Genomic DNA, 17,111 nt, shown 5'->3' on the forward strand with positions numbered 1-17,111 from the left:
TAAAGGGCTGTTATTGCCATTACATTTTCCTGTCTCATTGCACTCTGCCACACTGCAGAACAACATTTAATTTGTGCATTAATTTTCTCTAATCCAACGTTGCGATGCAGATTCATGCACCCCCCAGCCTGTGACAGGGCTATGGCATTCTAATTACTAATAGTTTCAGTTTATTAAGATTAGTGGATTTGTGGATTAATATTAGTCAGGCTAATTGTTAGTCCCTACACAACACTATAAAGTGCTTTGCTCTGGTATGCTATGCTAAATCCCAACTCCATTCTTTGGTTTGTATGATTGTCATCAGTGTCTCACATCAACCTCAGATCACATCTACACTGCACACTAGGATCCCTTTAACATTGGTGCTTACTTCTCTAATGATATCAGTGGCTCTGTTGGAATTAGTGCCTGGATGAAATTACTGCACTAATTTACCTACACGACTCAATACATGAAGAGACAATCTGCAGTTGGCAAGTCAGTGCACAGAACCCCTCAGCCAATTAAGACACAATGGTAATGCTGCTCCAACTGAACATAAGACTGCATAGATTATTCTAAACTACAACTAGTGGTTGAATTTTGTTGATCTTGCTTAATTATATTTTTGTATTTCAATTGCTTGAAGTCATTAAAAAGAGCACCAAGTAATATTTACAAAAAATAGGAATTGAAAAGTTTGTTGACTTGGGGGAGATTCGAACACACTAATGGATGATAATTGGTTCAAAACATGGTGATTAACAAGAAGTGGTAATTGTTCGCTGTCACTCTTCTTTTCTCCCAGGTCATCCAAGCTACAAGTTTGCTCTCTATTATATCCACTTGTCAATACAGTGCAATGGGTGTTTGTGTGCATGTGTGGGTGTGTGTGTGTGGGTGTGGGTGTGTGTGAAGCCCATAGAAGCAGAGAAGAGAATGCATGCATCTCCTTACAAGACTATACTTGAGGTTCAGGAAATATTTTGAGATCACAATTGTGGTTTCTCTGTTGCCCCTAGGTTTGGGGTAATGGATCAAGAGCAGGAAGCACTGAAGCTCCTACAGTGGTGGTTGTGGATCACAAGTGAGATGCTCTGAAGGCCCTACAGTGGTGGCAGTGGATCACAGCCCAGGGGCAATCTACGATATTATTTTCTGGTTGAGTGATGTGGCACTCCCCATTGGCCTATTTCCAGGCCATACAAGCTGGTATGGCTCAGAAAAAAGGTAAAGCCAAGTGTAGCCCAGAAATGGGCTAATGTGAGGGAAGCCTCGCCATTTCCTCGGGCCGCTGAACTTTGGCATGGCTCTCAGCACAGTGCTCCCTGACATCGCAGGAGCACTGCACTGACAGCCATGCTGCCAGTGCCACTCTCCTCCTCACCCAGTCCGCATCTGACAGATGCAGCCTGGGCACCAAAATCAACCACCCCACGTCCACGCTCATTAACTTTTTATGGTGGTGAGTGGATGGCTTGCTCCCCTTCTGGCGACAATCTCCTCCTCACCAGGGCCACACCTGACAGATGCGGCCCGGTCGGGAAATTACTTTGAGTGTTGGGAAGATGGCTCGGGTCCCATGTCAGTCCGGCTCTCCTCCTTGGCTGGGCTCTACCTGACAGATTCGCCCAGGCACCTAAATCCCCCACCTGCCCCTGCTCTTTACCTTGTTAGGGTTGGTAGGTGGCCATCTGCCCGCTTGCTGCCTGCAGTCATCTCCGGGCCACAGCTGGTAGACTCGGGCCGGCTGTGTTCTAAACCCTGCCCCTCCAGCCTCATCACATTTGCATGTAGTTGCTGGGAAGTAGCCAGTTCCCAGTTACCACGACAGCCAGGTTGCCTTTTTTTATCCCTGCCTTCACCCCACAGAAAGAGACACAATAGCTTTATAGAGCATGCCCTCAGGCTGTACTGGTAGTAATAGACCTGTAAACCTTGTTAAACACGCTTTCTGTGCTCAAGCTTTTAACTCGGCCCTCAGGGACCTTTACTCCCGAAACTGCACTCAGGATAAATCTATAAAGCTTAACTACTGCCATAGAGCTAGGTAGGAAACGACTGCTATTAGAAGTATACTTTACTGTAAAACGTAGGCAGTCCTGTGTGCCCAATTTCCGGTTTGTGTTGATGAAAGGGTTTTCCCACCATAGTTACAGGGGGATAGCACGCTATTTGCCACTAACATAATTTAATGTAAATATGATTGTTAACTTTTTTTGGTTTATTGAAAGTTTTGGCATTAACATATCAAGTAGCATATTTCACAAAAACTCTTCCAGTAAAATGCCAGAACCACTCAGTTTAAATTGTTTTCCTCCATCCCAACCTAAACTCTCCCCTCCCCCGCTCCCACCCGTCCCAAAGGTAGCGAACTAGTCTTAATCATAAATCCAATGTGTCCCGCCTCAGTCGCCATGTTATAAGCACCATGCAGCGAGGAAGTACTTTCTGTGTGGGGCACCAGAGCCCAGCCTGGGAGCTTACATAGTTTTCCGACTGCATTGCGTGCATGCCCTTGTTTGCAACCTTTTCATTGAATAAACTATGTGTATGATTATGGACTTAATCATTACTTAAAGTTGATGTTTGAATCTGTCATGTACATATCTAGACTGCATGTTTCACTGGAACTAAACATGTACGTGTATTAGAACACACAGGGACGTCAATAACATTGAATTATAAAATAGTCACACCTTTACTCTTTCAAAGGTAGTTTGGGCCATTGCATTAAAATACAATCCATCTGCAAGAAAAGAATAGTTAGCAATTGCGATTTGATACGTTATAAGCACAGGTGACGATTTGGCACTATATTTTATATGTGCATAAAAGAGCAATGAGCTGTTGACAAACCTTCTCTCCCCCCCCGGCTTGAGGCACAAAGTGAAAATGGATTGGCTCAAGCAGCGGCTCTTTGTCATCATAAAGTGAAGCAGCAGCCCGGGACTGAGGGAACAGCAGTATATCAGGGAGGCACGTTCTTAAATGAACTCATTATTTTTTTATCGAAGCTTTACAGATCTATAAAGAACATGTCTCAATTTTGTTGGGGTTTGTGATGCTTAAAGTGCTAATAAAACAGCCTTAAAAACCTACCAGTAATTTAATGTAATCTCAAACTTAGTACACAATTATGCATGATCTTGCATTAAAAAGCCCACTATTGAGATACAACTTAAACTATATAAAACTCATATCATGGTGCAGGGCATTAATATTTCGATAGAAAATGTACTTATGAATAGAAGAACGCTCGTGAATTTTAGACCATGCAGTCTCAAAAGAGCTCAGGCATTCAACATCTGTAATGTAATAATGACTGGGCAAAAGCGAGCACATCTCTTTCTTTTTCTGACAAATGAAATCACTGGCTTCGTAGAGGTGAAAGAAGGAGTATACTATTAAACTTCTACGCACCAGCTGCGTTAATACCCGGACTTTGCTTACCTTTTACAGTAGCTTTCTAATCTGGATGCATTACTGAATTAACAGTACTGAATTACGCTGTTATGCTAAACTGCCTGTAATGCAGCATACAAAGCTCAAAACACAGAAAAAGTGAAAATATACAGATAATAGTCAAAAATAAAAAAACGTACAAAATACAATAACATTAAATCATGGGTCAATTTATGAATCCAGAGTAGAAAACTACAGTACACAAATGAAAGATATTTAAAGTGTATTTAAAATTACTCCTTCCAAACCATTTTTTTGTGAAAATAAAATTTGTCATAAGCCATTTATGAACTGGCAGTTCATGCCACATGTTCATCCCCTCGACTATAAGATTCCTAGATCCGATTCCTTCCTTCCTTCCTTCCTTCCTTCCTTCCTTCCTTCCTTCCTTCCTTCCTTCCTTCCTTCCTTCCTTCCTTCCTTCCTTCCTTCCTTCCTTCCTTCCTTCCTTCCTTCCTTCCTTCCTTCCTTCCTTCCTTCCTTCCTTCCTTCCTTCCTTCCTTCCTTCCTTCCTTCCTTCCTTCCTTCCTTCCTTCCTTCCTTCCTTCCTTCCTTCCTTCCTTCCTTCCTCCCTCCCTCCCTCCCTTCCTTCCTTCCAGAAGCCTGAAGGGACCTTCTACACCGCACAGTCAAGGCATTGCAGATTGTTGGTACAGCCTCCACCTCACATTTGCCTCATCATCTATTCCCCTGGGAATTTTAGACCACCAACCACAATTTCAAAGGTACTTACTGCGTTAAATTGAAGACGGAGATAGTCCCACATGTTGAAATTCCCCACAAAGTTACAGATATACGTAGGCAGTAATTGTCTTTCAAGAATATATGGAAAGAAACCTGCTGTGGTGGACTTAGCAGCCAGGTTAACAACCATTTGCTCACCTTTAAGGGAAGCCAATTTCTTTCTCATTACATTTTTAAACTAGATTGCACTTAACATCAGCAAATCCTCCCCTTTACTATCAACCCACTGATCCACCATAGTCAACATCCTGCCCAATTTAGCTTTTTTCATATGAACCACCTTTGTAGCCAGAGCATCAGACAAAATTCCCATCAGGGTCTTTGCTTGAGCATATGCAAGTTTCCAGAATAGCATCAGGCTGCTGAGTACAATGCGTTCATGGGTCAAAGTAAGATCGAAGTCCAAGGAAATCATCTCAGCCAGAAACATAAGATGGTATTCTTAGCAAACGTTTTAGAAGCCTTGCCTCAATCCTGGCAATTACATCCATAATACCCGTACCTCAGACCTCTGCTGCATAGCAAAGAATTGGCATGACCTTTGCGGGAAACAGTTTAAGCAATATCCCCACTGAGTAGCCACCACCCCATGATGCAAAGGAGCATATAGCCCCACAATTCGTGCTCTGCACACCTCAAGACCACACAGATGGGACGTGCCTGTAGGGCTAGCTTCAAAGATAACACCCAGATAAACATACTGGGACACAGCCTTTATTGCCACACCGTTCATCTTCTACTGCATTATGGCCACTTGTCTATGAGACGTTTCAAAGACCATGATCTTAGTTTTATTAATATTAACCCATAAAGAGTTCAGGGACGAGTGGCAATTGAAGGTATCCAATGAGGATTGGAGGCCACCAGGTGTCAAGTCCAGGACAACAATGTTGTCTTCATAGCCCATCAACAGTACTAGCATGTCACCTAGCTTGGGTGGAAGAGCTTTAGGGTTGACCAGGCAAGGCTCATGTCGGAGAGATACAGTTTGAAATGAATTGGGGCCAGGAGGCAACTCTGCTTCAAGCCCACTTTAGTTGTGATCCAGGCAGAGGTTCCACCATCTCCCTTCAATCTTATTATAACACAAGTGTTAGTATGGAGCAAGACAATCATCTTTAATAGGCCCGGTGGGATCCCCCAACCCACCAATTTACCCCATTGCCTGGCTCGGTCCACTGTGTCAAAGGCAGCACTGTAGTCCACAAATGCTACATAAATTGGGCGATTGTGGATCAGCCGTGCCGGTTCCACAATAGTGTAATGATATAATATCCGAAGTTGTGCATCCCTTCCTCAAGCCAGTCTGATTCCAGGGAATGATGTTATCATCTTCTGCCCGTGCGGTTAGCTCGTCCAACAGAATCCATGCAAATACCTTGGATGAAACGTCCAGCATGGACAAAAGATGGTAGTTTTGTGGTCTGTTCATATGTCCTTCTTATGTACTGGAACTAGGATGCTATCTTGCCAGGACTTGAGCCCACAAAGCAGCGTCCGCCTTGAGCACAAGATTGTATAGTCCATCCAGCCCTGGGACTTTGGAGAATTTACCAGCGGTGATGATCCCTGCAACCTCCAGTATACTTTCCTCAAGGATCCAAGGGGAAGTGAACAAGTTGTGCTTGGTGTGGCCCAGGGTCGATGAAATATAGTCGATCCATTCAGGTTCTTGTACTCCATTGAGGTCTTTCTTAGAAGTGCCTTGGCCATTTACAATCTTCCAAAATGTTTGGGTTTCATTAGAGATGAAGTCAGAACTAATTCATGCCACTTTTGACATTCTTTAAGATTTGTATACGTTCTGAGCCACTTATGATAAGAGGACTTGATCTCCCTCCTTCTAATGGCATGTGCCACAGGATCAACCACGTTCTTTAATAGGGCCTGCGGTTCTTTGTGCAAGGATCTTTTTTTTATCGCGGATAGATTTATCAAAATGATAACCATGCGTTAATGATATTCCAGCTGTTCTCCGATTGTGCCCCATGATGGCTTTTGGAACACTCGCTAAGACCTTAGCCATCAGTCCTTCAAATTGATTAATTATCATCAGACCCAACGCCTCATCAAACACCAGATGAATGCACAGAAAGTTCTGAAAAACCCTCTGCGCGGTGACTAGTATTGCTTCAATGCATCTGGAGTTCCAGCTAAACTTAGTCCCAGCTCTATTGACACTAAGAGACCCAGTGTTATGAACATCATAGTTAGAAGGCACCAGATCTAGAGTTAGAATAGTGGGGAAGTGATTGCTCTCCTAACAAGATTGTATGCCGATGTCAATAACTACTGGAGAAGGCACATTGCATGAACTGTGGGGGAGATCAGAAAGGTGCGCCCCATTTCCCATACCAAAGACCCTTGAATAGAGAAGGGTTGCCCAACACCGACCCCTGAGGCAACTACAGTCTAATCTTGAATCTCCCATAGGGCCACTGGCTATAGTTGTCAGCTGCCCATTGTCCAGCTCCTGATTAGTGGGGGTACTTAAATTAATATCCCCAACAAAAAATGTTGTTGAAGTATTGACCCGAGAATCAAGCCACCTCCCAGTTCTTCCACCAAGGCACAACGAGGGACAACATATGAGGGATCGTAGATGTTAATGACAAAATATCTGTTGCCCCAGATGAGTTTGTCCCAGTCAATTTCCCAATCAGAATATTAGGGGAATCACATTGCAACTCAGTCAGCCAGAGTGTTTGTTAACCCCCAGAATCAGTCCACCACTCGGTCTACCCCGAGGCCCTTTCAGAGCTGGCTTGTGCAAAATAGCCCACCCATCCCGTACCAATGGGTCGACCATCCACGTCTCCTGCAAGGCCAGGTTGCTAAAATGATCCACTTTGTCAAACAGCCCTTCATCATCAGAGAGATGTCTATTCCCCCTAGTATTCCAATTGATGAGATACAGAGGGTGGTTAGGGACGCCACTGCCTTCTTTGCCTCACCATTCCAGCCAGCCACTCACAGTGGATATCTTCATCTGAGAAACCAGGGACAGCCCCCCCACCACCCCCCAGGTTTGTGGATGATATTTCATCCTGGGCAGATTTAGATGATGCAACAACAGCGCTTAGGTGCAGGGAGGGCGAGGGTACATTAGTTTGACTATGGGTTATTCGTTTAGGCCCAGCTACTAGCCCACCCCAGGCATCAAAACAGGGAGGAAATTACATTCTAGAGATGTACATTCATAGCCAGCCTTAAACATCAACTGTGAGTAGTCGCAACATTGGCCATCATAGAATCTGATGCAAAATATACAAAGGAAGAAACACATTCCGCCCCTTCACACTGCAACACAGCATTAATTTCGTCACAGCCAATTGAAAAGACGGAGCAGGAGGATGGAATAAAGCCGATCCAACACTTGGGCTCCATTTAATCAGATTGAACTCTCCGAAACAGGCCATGAATTAACATTGCCCTTTCAGAGGGGCCCGTGGAGTAGCTAACATCACTCTTAAGTGGCGCAGAAACAGCCGACGGGCCCGCCAGCTCCAGAGGAAGACAAAAAGGGACGACAGCTGGACCTGTTATGTCGTCAGATGGACGTGTATCCTTGGGCTCTGCAAATAAACTTTTTAGAGAGTAAATGCAAGGAAGGTAATTCTGTTTGCCTTTTTTGCCACCACCATCCTTCGAGGGAATGGGGACTGTTCCTCCTTCGTTCGTGACTCTGGTCAGTGGTTAGAGACTTAGGCCCTCATTACGAGTCGGGCGGTACAGGGTTAACAGCACCGGTAAAGGTGCCGGTGCCGTCAACCCCGTACCGCCCGATTCCGAGTTCCCCTCGCGGGACCCGCTCTGCACGTCTGGTCTCACCAGACGTGCAGAGCGGGTCCCACGATGGGAAGAGAAAGCAAACAACGGGCCAACTCGTAATGGCCCGTTGTTTGCTCCCTCTCCCATTCCCATTCAGCCCTATGGGGGCTGAAATGGAAATGGGGAAGAACCGGGTCTGGTTCCTCGGAGGGAGGAATTACCGGGCCTTCCGACCTCAGAATGGCCCGGTAAGTCCTCTTTCCGAGGACCCGGACCCCGACGCGTTGGTTACCGCCAAACTCGTAATGAGGGCCTTAGTCTACTTCACTGGCATGCATCGGCACCGCAGAAGTGGTTGTTTTTTTTCAATTTTGTGTGACGTGCACCCATCTGCCTCTAAAAATGATATTTTTCTATGTCCAACGGCATGTTTTGCTCCTGCTGCTCTGCCGGGTGCGCCTCCCACAGAAGCTTAGAAGTGATCTTTAACATTCATTTTAAATGTGCACATGGAATTAGCACATTTTCTATTACTATGTCTTATCAAAATGGACAGTACATGTTAATTGACACTTGTAAAATTATCTTAGGCGTCCCTTTCCCACACCACTTCCTAGCGAAGGCTCTTGGTATGTCGGTATCTTCTTCAGAGGAATTTCTTTCCCCAAAGTTGCTTAGCATTTGAAGGGAAAATAAACACATGAGAGCAGCAAAGGCTATATCTTTGAAATGCTGCCTTACCTGTCATGCAACTATATGATTGGGTCATTTGATGCTGAATTTCACATACGGGTACAGACTGCATGCCTATACCTTACATATGCAAAACAAAGAGGTGATGGCTGGGAGGTTTGGAATGAATCTCTGGCAATTGCTCTGTGCAACCCACCAGACCATAGTTCTTCAGCTGCCAAGCCATTACAGAAAGGTAAAAGACCATATCCAAATCAGACTTGGTCCCACCCCAAAGGGGGCAGTCCAGCTCAAACTACTAGGTCACATCCCTTGTGCAAGAGATCACAAGCATCCCTTACATATGGTCACCATGCCAGCACACAATGGCAGGGCAATTTTGGATGTGGTTCTGAAATGGTTCTACGTGTTTTCATAGACACCTTTTTAAACATGTGCCTTTTGTTCATACACCTTCTGTTGAAATTAATTTAGTTTAGTTTTAATGAGGCATCAGTGCCCGATTGTTATTAAATGCACCCTGCTCCCGAGATTGCAGCACATTACATTTTAAAGAAGCGCATGCCACGCCTTCTCCCACCATGCCAGCTCAGGGGGGACCTTGAAAGAACCCCCTGACACCCACCCCCGAGCTGGAGTGGGACTGCCGGGGGGGTTAACGGCGGTCGCCCGGGCAGCCCTGAAGACATCTGTGGTATTACTTTGATATGACACCCATAGCTTTGACAATGCTTATTTTAAATGATGCTGAAACCAGTCTCTGTGTTATTAGAGTTTGGATTTAATACTTAATCTGTATCTCATGCCAAAGGCTCAGCCTAAATATACATCTTCCTCTAAGAGTTGATACACTATCTACCCTCCTTGTGACCTCATAAAATACTTGCTCTTGTGCCATCCCAAGTAGGAGCAACTGGGCTATTGGCTAGTCAGACAGAGGCGCTCCAAATACTCCACAACGCTGCCTGAGAGGATAAGTGTGCGGATCAATAACAGACAGTCTCAAGTACTCTCACAACGTCCATCTACGTAGCACTGATATATCATCCAAGAAAATGTGAGCACTGCCTGGCTACAAGATGGCCGCGTTAAGGTGTTAGAAACAGACAGACCAGGAAGAGCAAGCTTGGCGTTGGGGGGAGTGGATGTTACAGGGGGGTGCCTTCATTGCCTCGGTGATTGTGAAGTTCAAAGGTCTGCACGTCGAAGTGTCCTTTCCGCCACCACAAGCAGGTTGCCATAGGATCTACTGGACGCCACAAATACCATAGGCAGACACGTTGAGAAGCATGTCAACAGCACAGCACTATTAACTACCTGGAAAGTATGCAAATACATAACTTCAAATGTTCAGTTAGTTGTGGGTGTCCGAAATGTGCTTTTATTATCCACTAAAAAAACTTTTTTTCGAAACGGTTTTGGCTTGTAAACTTTCAAAGACTCATCTTGTCGCCGTCTAGTTACCATTATTCTCTGCCAATCAACACAGAGAGCATGCTTTTGTTTTCTCATAATCCATGGCATGAAATAGCCGTACCTGCTTTTTTTCGACTTCTGTTGCACAAAGCAGCTTCTCTGACTGGGCTCAGTGAAGGATGGCAAAAGAATGGGTGTTTTGTACATGGCATTCCATCTTCATTTGTATGAAACCAGGATGAGCATTTACCCAGACCAGCGCCATCTTCTTTCATGTAGCAAAATCCAAGCATTTCATATCCCTGTATCTGGGTTTCTCGTAGAACTGCATTGTCCATTTTTGATCATCTGTTGCCATTCAGTTGTTGTGTTCTGCTTCAGTGAGAAACCCATTTACCGCTCCTTATCAGACAGCTTTCCCACTGCAGCCCTATATGTTTCACGCCACTGTACAGTAGCTCTGTTTCCATTTTCAGGCCTGCTAGTGATCATTTCCTCCTTAATGGCGACATTTTGGTCCCTGTGCCTATCTGTGTCTTTATATTGTTTGCGTTCTCTGTACCAATTCATGATTTCATTATTCCCTGCATGTAGTCCGTTCCCCTTCTAACACTTCAGTGAAGGTTTAATATCAAAAGCCAGCCAAGAGTGTTAGGGAGAATTCTCATTTCATGGGTAATTTCCCTCACCTAGTGAGTCCCCCAGCAACTTTGCTGGACTTCTGGAGTTTATTTTTTTCACTTGGTGAGAGTGTGAGCTTTTCCCCCACTCTTACCTGTGTTTTGCTATGTGTTTCTACCTGTTTCTTTGTGATTGTGTGCTCTGGAGTACACCACTTCAGTAGCCCCCTTCTTGGTGTGTGTCACCCAGCACCTTCTGTGCAGTGGCACAGGGTTGTCATTCGTTCAGACTCCCCCGACTCCATTTCTGAGGCGACTACCGTCCCCCAGAAAAAGGATGTTACCATTAACTTTACTTAGTCAATCTACCACAGATCCAGTACACCCCATCTTCCATGGAGTACTGGAAAGGGTTAATTTGTATCTCTCTTTATCTGTACCTCCGAGAGTATTGTTTCGCTCTTTTAACATTTAGACTTGGCTGGTGGCAGTGGTATCTACCCTAACTTTTCTACCGCGATTATATTAGATAAACGTGGTACTGTTCTTGGCTATTATATTAGCCTCGAACATAAACCGCTAGACCAAATCATCTTTTTTTTGGCTCTGGTTGGGTTCATTTGCCATTTCTTTTTGTTAAAGTCCTTCTTGGTTTTACTTTGCGCGGAAAACTACGTTCGCCTTCTTTGTTCACTGTCTTTTGGCGGGCTTCTGCTCAGAAGCCCTCCTCAAGGCATCTGGGTGTCTAGGTGGGCTGAATATGAGGAAGGGGTGTAGTCACCCCCTGCACAGGGTATCCTAGGAAACCATAGTCGCACTTTGTCATGATTGGCCAGGGTAGTTGTCCGGGCTGGACAACCCCCCACCTGTGTGATTGGCAGTCAGGCTGTGTGAATGTGGGTTTTTCGCATAAAAGGCAGGTCCCTTGGGCTAGAAGTAAGCGAGTCGCCACTGGAACTACAAGGAACCGGAGAGAAGCGGAGAGAACGATGGCTGCTGCAACCACCCCGTCCCGGTGAAGCCCTGCTGCAGTCCTGAGCTATCTTCCCTTCAACGACTTAGAGAAGATCCAGTCCGGAGTCTTTTTCCCTTGAGCTTGGTGGGGATAACCAGCTCATTTTCCACAGCCAGAGGATCCTCTTCCTTGGTCAAAATCGCTGTACGCTGCTGTAGTGGTCCGGATAGCCATCTGAAGAGCCTCACCTGTTTTTAAGGAGCACACCTTTTATTCCTCATCGCTGCTGCCAGCCTCATCCCTGTGTGGTGCAGACCCCCTTCAGACGTCCTCCTTCACAATGAAGATCCAGGAATCGTAGGTCTGCGGGAAACCAACAGGAACAACTGCCAGGGTACCAGCTGCACCATTGGAACAAGGTACTGTGTTCTGCTTGAGGAAACTGGGTGAACCCCTTTCTTCATCTCCAAGGCTTGCCCTTGTCTTCCCTCCTTCTTATAATATTTGCTTCCGAACATTGACAATATCAAAGTACTTTTGGCTTTGTTGAATCGTGAACTGTCTGACTGTGTGATCTTCGGCAACATGCCCCCGGTGTCACTTGACACTGGCTCCGGCCCTTTGACTTTTGAACTCCTGTCTCTGAGTGTTTTTCGATTCTGTCTGCCTAACCAAAATATTGCCTATGATTTTTGCCTCCAACTCCCTCTGGGTATCTCAGGTGCTAAGTGTGTTTTTGCACTGGTAGCGTTTCATGTCACAGATACACATTTATTTAGTAGACCGAACTGTCAAAAAGTGATCGCAATTGTATTCGCGGTAACGTGTTTTGTTCGTAACACCGGTTCATTCAAACACAGGGTACTTACCTTGAGACTTACTGTACAAAGTAAATTGGTTAGTTGTAGTATATTTAACGTGTGGTTTTTGTTTAAGTTTAGCAGAAGTGTTGTGTTTATAACGAATGGTTTAAAAATAAATGTACTTATATTTTTCTACCTGAAACCTTGAGTAAGTGTTTGCTTGAGTCACAGTAATTGTGGTCCCTTTGTGTAATCTCTGCTACTGCTCATATACTTTTGAGATAAGCCTGGCTGCTCCGCCACTGCTACCACTCTGACATAGTAGTACAGGCTTGTACCAAGGCTAAAACTTTTATTGCCACCTGTGGTCTTAATTGTGTTTAGTGGTCCCTAAGGGCACTGCACAGGATTCTGCCTAACACTGGTGTACAGCGGTGATGATTTGGAAGTAGAGTGATTACACTTAGAGTGCTGCTGTTGCTTGGGTTCAACTAACCACGAGGCTAACACCACTAATTCTTTTTATCTGAGAAATCATGTCAAATATGGAAAACTACACTGAGGAGTGTCTCTTGAACTACACTGCTGAGGTTTTAAGAACCATGCGTAGAGAGAGGAGTCTCGCTGGTAAAGGAAAGAAATCTGAATTGATTGCAAAGTTAATAGGAAAACAAAGTCTGGAGAGTGGGTCAGAAGGGCCTACCCCTCCATCAAATGTGGATACTGATGTTTCTGATTCTGAGAGTGTTAACTTTGCCTGCTCAGAATGCACAACCTCTGTCCACAGCGACCCGCACAGGTCCTACACTTACTCCTGAGTTTATTGCACTTGAGAAAATGAGACTTGAATTGGAAGTGAAAAGTATTGATGCACAAACTGCCATGAAACATCAAGAGTTAAGGCTCAGAGAAATGGAGCTGAACCATGAACTAGAAATGAAGAAAGTGTCTCTAGAAAATGCTTCTCTGCCAGAGTCTTCTAGGTCTTCCAGCCCTAAGAGACCCCATATGCCAAAGGAAATGATTGGTATGTATGAGACTAAACTTGATATTTTGGATTGGTTAGCAATGTTTGAGTACAATCATGGGATTCAAGGTATCTCAGGGAATCAGTTGATTCCTTGGCTTTTCTCTAGGCTCCTCCCTGTTGCAAGTGATGCTGTAATGGAGTTGGGGGAGGAGGATAAACAGGATTATGGGTGTGTGAAACTAGCATTAATAGCTATGTTTGGGAAGACCCCTTCCCAGTATCTTAAGAGGTTTAGAACCCTCAAAAAGCATAATGGTACCCCTTGGGCTACCTGGGTGTGTGAATGTTTGAAAAATGTAGATGTTTGGGTTAAGGGTTACAAAGTGGACACTTAGGAAGGTTTGAGGAATCTTGTAATGTTGGAGTCTATTGTTGATGTCTGCTCTCCTGAGCTTAGACAGCACTTAGCTGATTCAAAGGAGATAGATCCTAAGAAGCTAGATAAGGCTGCTGACTTGTGGGTTGCCAACAGGGCTACTCACAAGCATTCTGGGGCTACTCAGAAGACGGATGAGGGGAAGCAGCCAAAGAAAGACAACAAAGAGAATTCCAATTATTCCAATCCAAAACACGGCCCCAAACATAACCAGGGTAAGCCACAAGGTAAACCGAATCAGGCTAGTGTACCACCTGGTTCCACACCAGATGGAGGTCAGAGCAAACCCCCATTCCAGAGAGCATTTGGGAAATGTTTTGTTTGTGAGTTACCTGGCCATGTGAAAGGAGATCCCAAGTGTAAGGGTAAACCTTCAGGGATGAACACTGTCTCCTTAGCCTTCTTCCAGGTAGATGAAGTACCTATGATCAGTGGAAACTTTCAGCTACTAGCTGATGAGCCCATGCGAGTCTCAGCTAGTGTTTCTTTAATGTCCTTGGGTCTTTGGGAGCAACAGAACTTAGATGTCTATAACTCTATCCCAGATAATACTAAAGAATATTACAAAGGTAGTGTTCTTGTGAATGGTCAGGAAACCCCTGCCATCTGAGACACAAGAGCCAGCATAACTGTGGTTGATGAATGTTTTTTCAAGGTGGAGGATTTTGCTAAGGTACCCAAACACCTAACCAAGTTAGCTGGAGGCCCTGTGCAAATGGTTCCCCAGTTACCAGCTCTCATCCAGTGCAATGACATGACTGTCAGAATACCTGTAAGTGTGCAGAATAACGTACCTGGGAGGGTCCTGTTGGGTAATGACCTTAAAAGCTTTGAGCTGTGTCTAGTACCACCAGGCTCCAGCAGAAGGAAGCAAGAGCTCACAAGGTCTGCAAGGGAGAGAACCTTAAGAGGCTCTCCTGGGGGCATGATAGAGGAAACTATCACCCCAAGTCCACAGGACTTACTTACTGCCAATGCAGGACAAGAAAAGACAAAGGGGAAACCTAAGTCTGCCAGCAAGAAACCATCAAGCACTCCTCTGCCCAGAAGGACATCTCAGAGACTGTCCAAAGTCACACTTGTGACACCCACACCAGCTGAGGCTGAGTGTGAGGTTCAACCCTGTATGGTCAAACTAGATACTGAGGAATCAGATCTAGAAGGGGATCTTACCTTGGTAGGAAATCTTGACCCTGTTGACCGTCCTGAGCTGCAGTCTTTACTGGCAGAAGGTGGACCCAACAGAGAAGATTTCAGTAAGGGACAAAAAGAGTGTCCTACCTTGGAAGGTCTTCGCCAACAGGCAGCTTCTCAGCTCAATGGGACTGAGCCTGGGAAGTATAGGTTACACTGGGAGGATGGCCTCTTCTACAGTGAACAAACTGAGTCAACCCCTGGAGACTACAAACGACTTGAGTGAACCGACTCCAGTTTCTGCAGTTAGCCCATGAGGTACCTTTGGCTGGTCACTTAAGTTTTAAAAATACAAAGAAAGTTTATCTGTGCACTTCTACTGGCCTAAGGTGGGTACCGAAGTAGACAAATTCTGCATAAGCTGCCACACTTGCCAAACCTCTGGCAAGAGTGGATCCAAGAATGTGGCACCCTTAGTGCCTCTCCCAGTGGTGGAACTTCCTTTTGAGAGGGTTGGGATTGACATTGTTGGTCCTCTTGACCCTCCCGTATCTTCAGGCAACAGGTTCATCCTGGTTGTAGTGGACCATGCCACTAGATTTCCTGAAGCCATACCTACGAGGACTGTTACGGCTCCGTCTGTGGCTAAGGCCCTACTTGGTATTTTTACCAAAGTAGGATTTCCTAAGGAGGTGATATCTGACAGGGGATCAAATGTTATGTCCCATTACATGCAAACCATGTGGAAAAACTGTGGAGCCACCTACAAGTTCTCAACTGCCTACCACCCTCAAACCAATGGGCTGGTAGAGCGGTTTTACAGAACTATTAAGAGCATGATATGTGCTTTAGAAGAACCCCTTAGAAGAAAGTGGGACCTTCTACTGCCATGCCTTCTCTTTGCATATAGAGAGGTCCCTCAGGAGGGAGTAGGATTCAGTCCCTTTGAAATTCTCTATGGCCATCCAGTCAGAGGTCCATTGGCTCTGATTAAGGAGGGGTTGGAGAGTGCTCCTTCCCCCAAGCCAGTCAGAGTTACTGACTATGTGATAGGTCTCCGGAGGAGAATGACACACATGATGGCAGAGGCAAGTGATAACTTGAGGGCTGGTCAAGCTCTGGTCAAACATTGGCATGACCAGAAGGCTAACATGGTTGAGTTTACTCAAGACCAGTTTGTTCTTGTTATGGTCCCAACAAGGCAGAGGGCCTTTCAGGACAAATGGATAGGACCCTTCAAGGTTGTGGGTAAACTTGGAGAAGTGAACTATCTGGTGGACTTAGGCAATCCTAAGGAGGCTCCCAGAGTCTTTCACACCAACCGTTTAATGGTTTATATCTCTAGACCTGACATAAGAGCTCTGCTTCTAGCTTCAGCTCAGGAGGAGGAGGAGAGTGAACCTCTGCCTGACCTCCTCAGGGGCTTACCTTTAGATGAGCAAGTGGAAGGAGTTAATCTCTCTTCCCGTCTCACATCTGACCAGCAGGATGAGTGCAAGTTACTGTTAAATCAGTGTGCCTCCCTGTTCTCACTTTCACCAGGCTTGACCCCTTGCGGACAGCATGACATATACACTGGTGACTGTTTGCCTGTCAAAAGCAGGGGGTACAGAATGTCAGACAATATCAGATCCTGTCACGGCTCGCTCCCTTCACTCCCGTTCCTGTCACTTGGGGGCATGTTTTGGGGTTTATTCCCTACTGGACATTTCCTCCGAACCTTATGCTACAGTGCTTTGATGAATTGGGAGCGCTAAAACCTTATTTTCCAAGTTACTTCCCTTCCGGATCCATTCCAGGTTTTTGGCAGCCAGCATGCTACTTTAATCTAATGACTATGCTTCCCAGAATGCCTGGCTCACTGCTTCACCTCCTCCCTTGCAGGACAAGGTTGGGTGGAGGATAGGCAACACCTGTGGCTGCAGGTGCAGCAGGCGGCACACCTGAGGGGTGTGCTCGTAAAGCAGCTTTAAAAGCCTCAGTTTGCTTCAGTCCAGCGCTGGTCATTGTTGCAGTGTTCCTGTTGTGGCTGGTCCCTTGTTCCTTGTTCCTAGCTTTTGTGCCTAGTTCCTAGTTCCTGTTTCTTGTTCCTCTGCCCTGGATTTCGGATTTATGTGCTTAA

The sequence above is a fragment of the Ambystoma mexicanum genome, chromosome 4p (assembly GCF_040938575.1).
Source record: "Ambystoma mexicanum isolate Mex_15411 chromosome 4p, UKY_AmexF1_1, whole genome shotgun sequence".
In the NCBI taxonomy this organism is placed as follows: Eukaryota; Metazoa; Chordata; class Amphibia; order Caudata; family Ambystomatidae; genus Ambystoma; species Ambystoma mexicanum.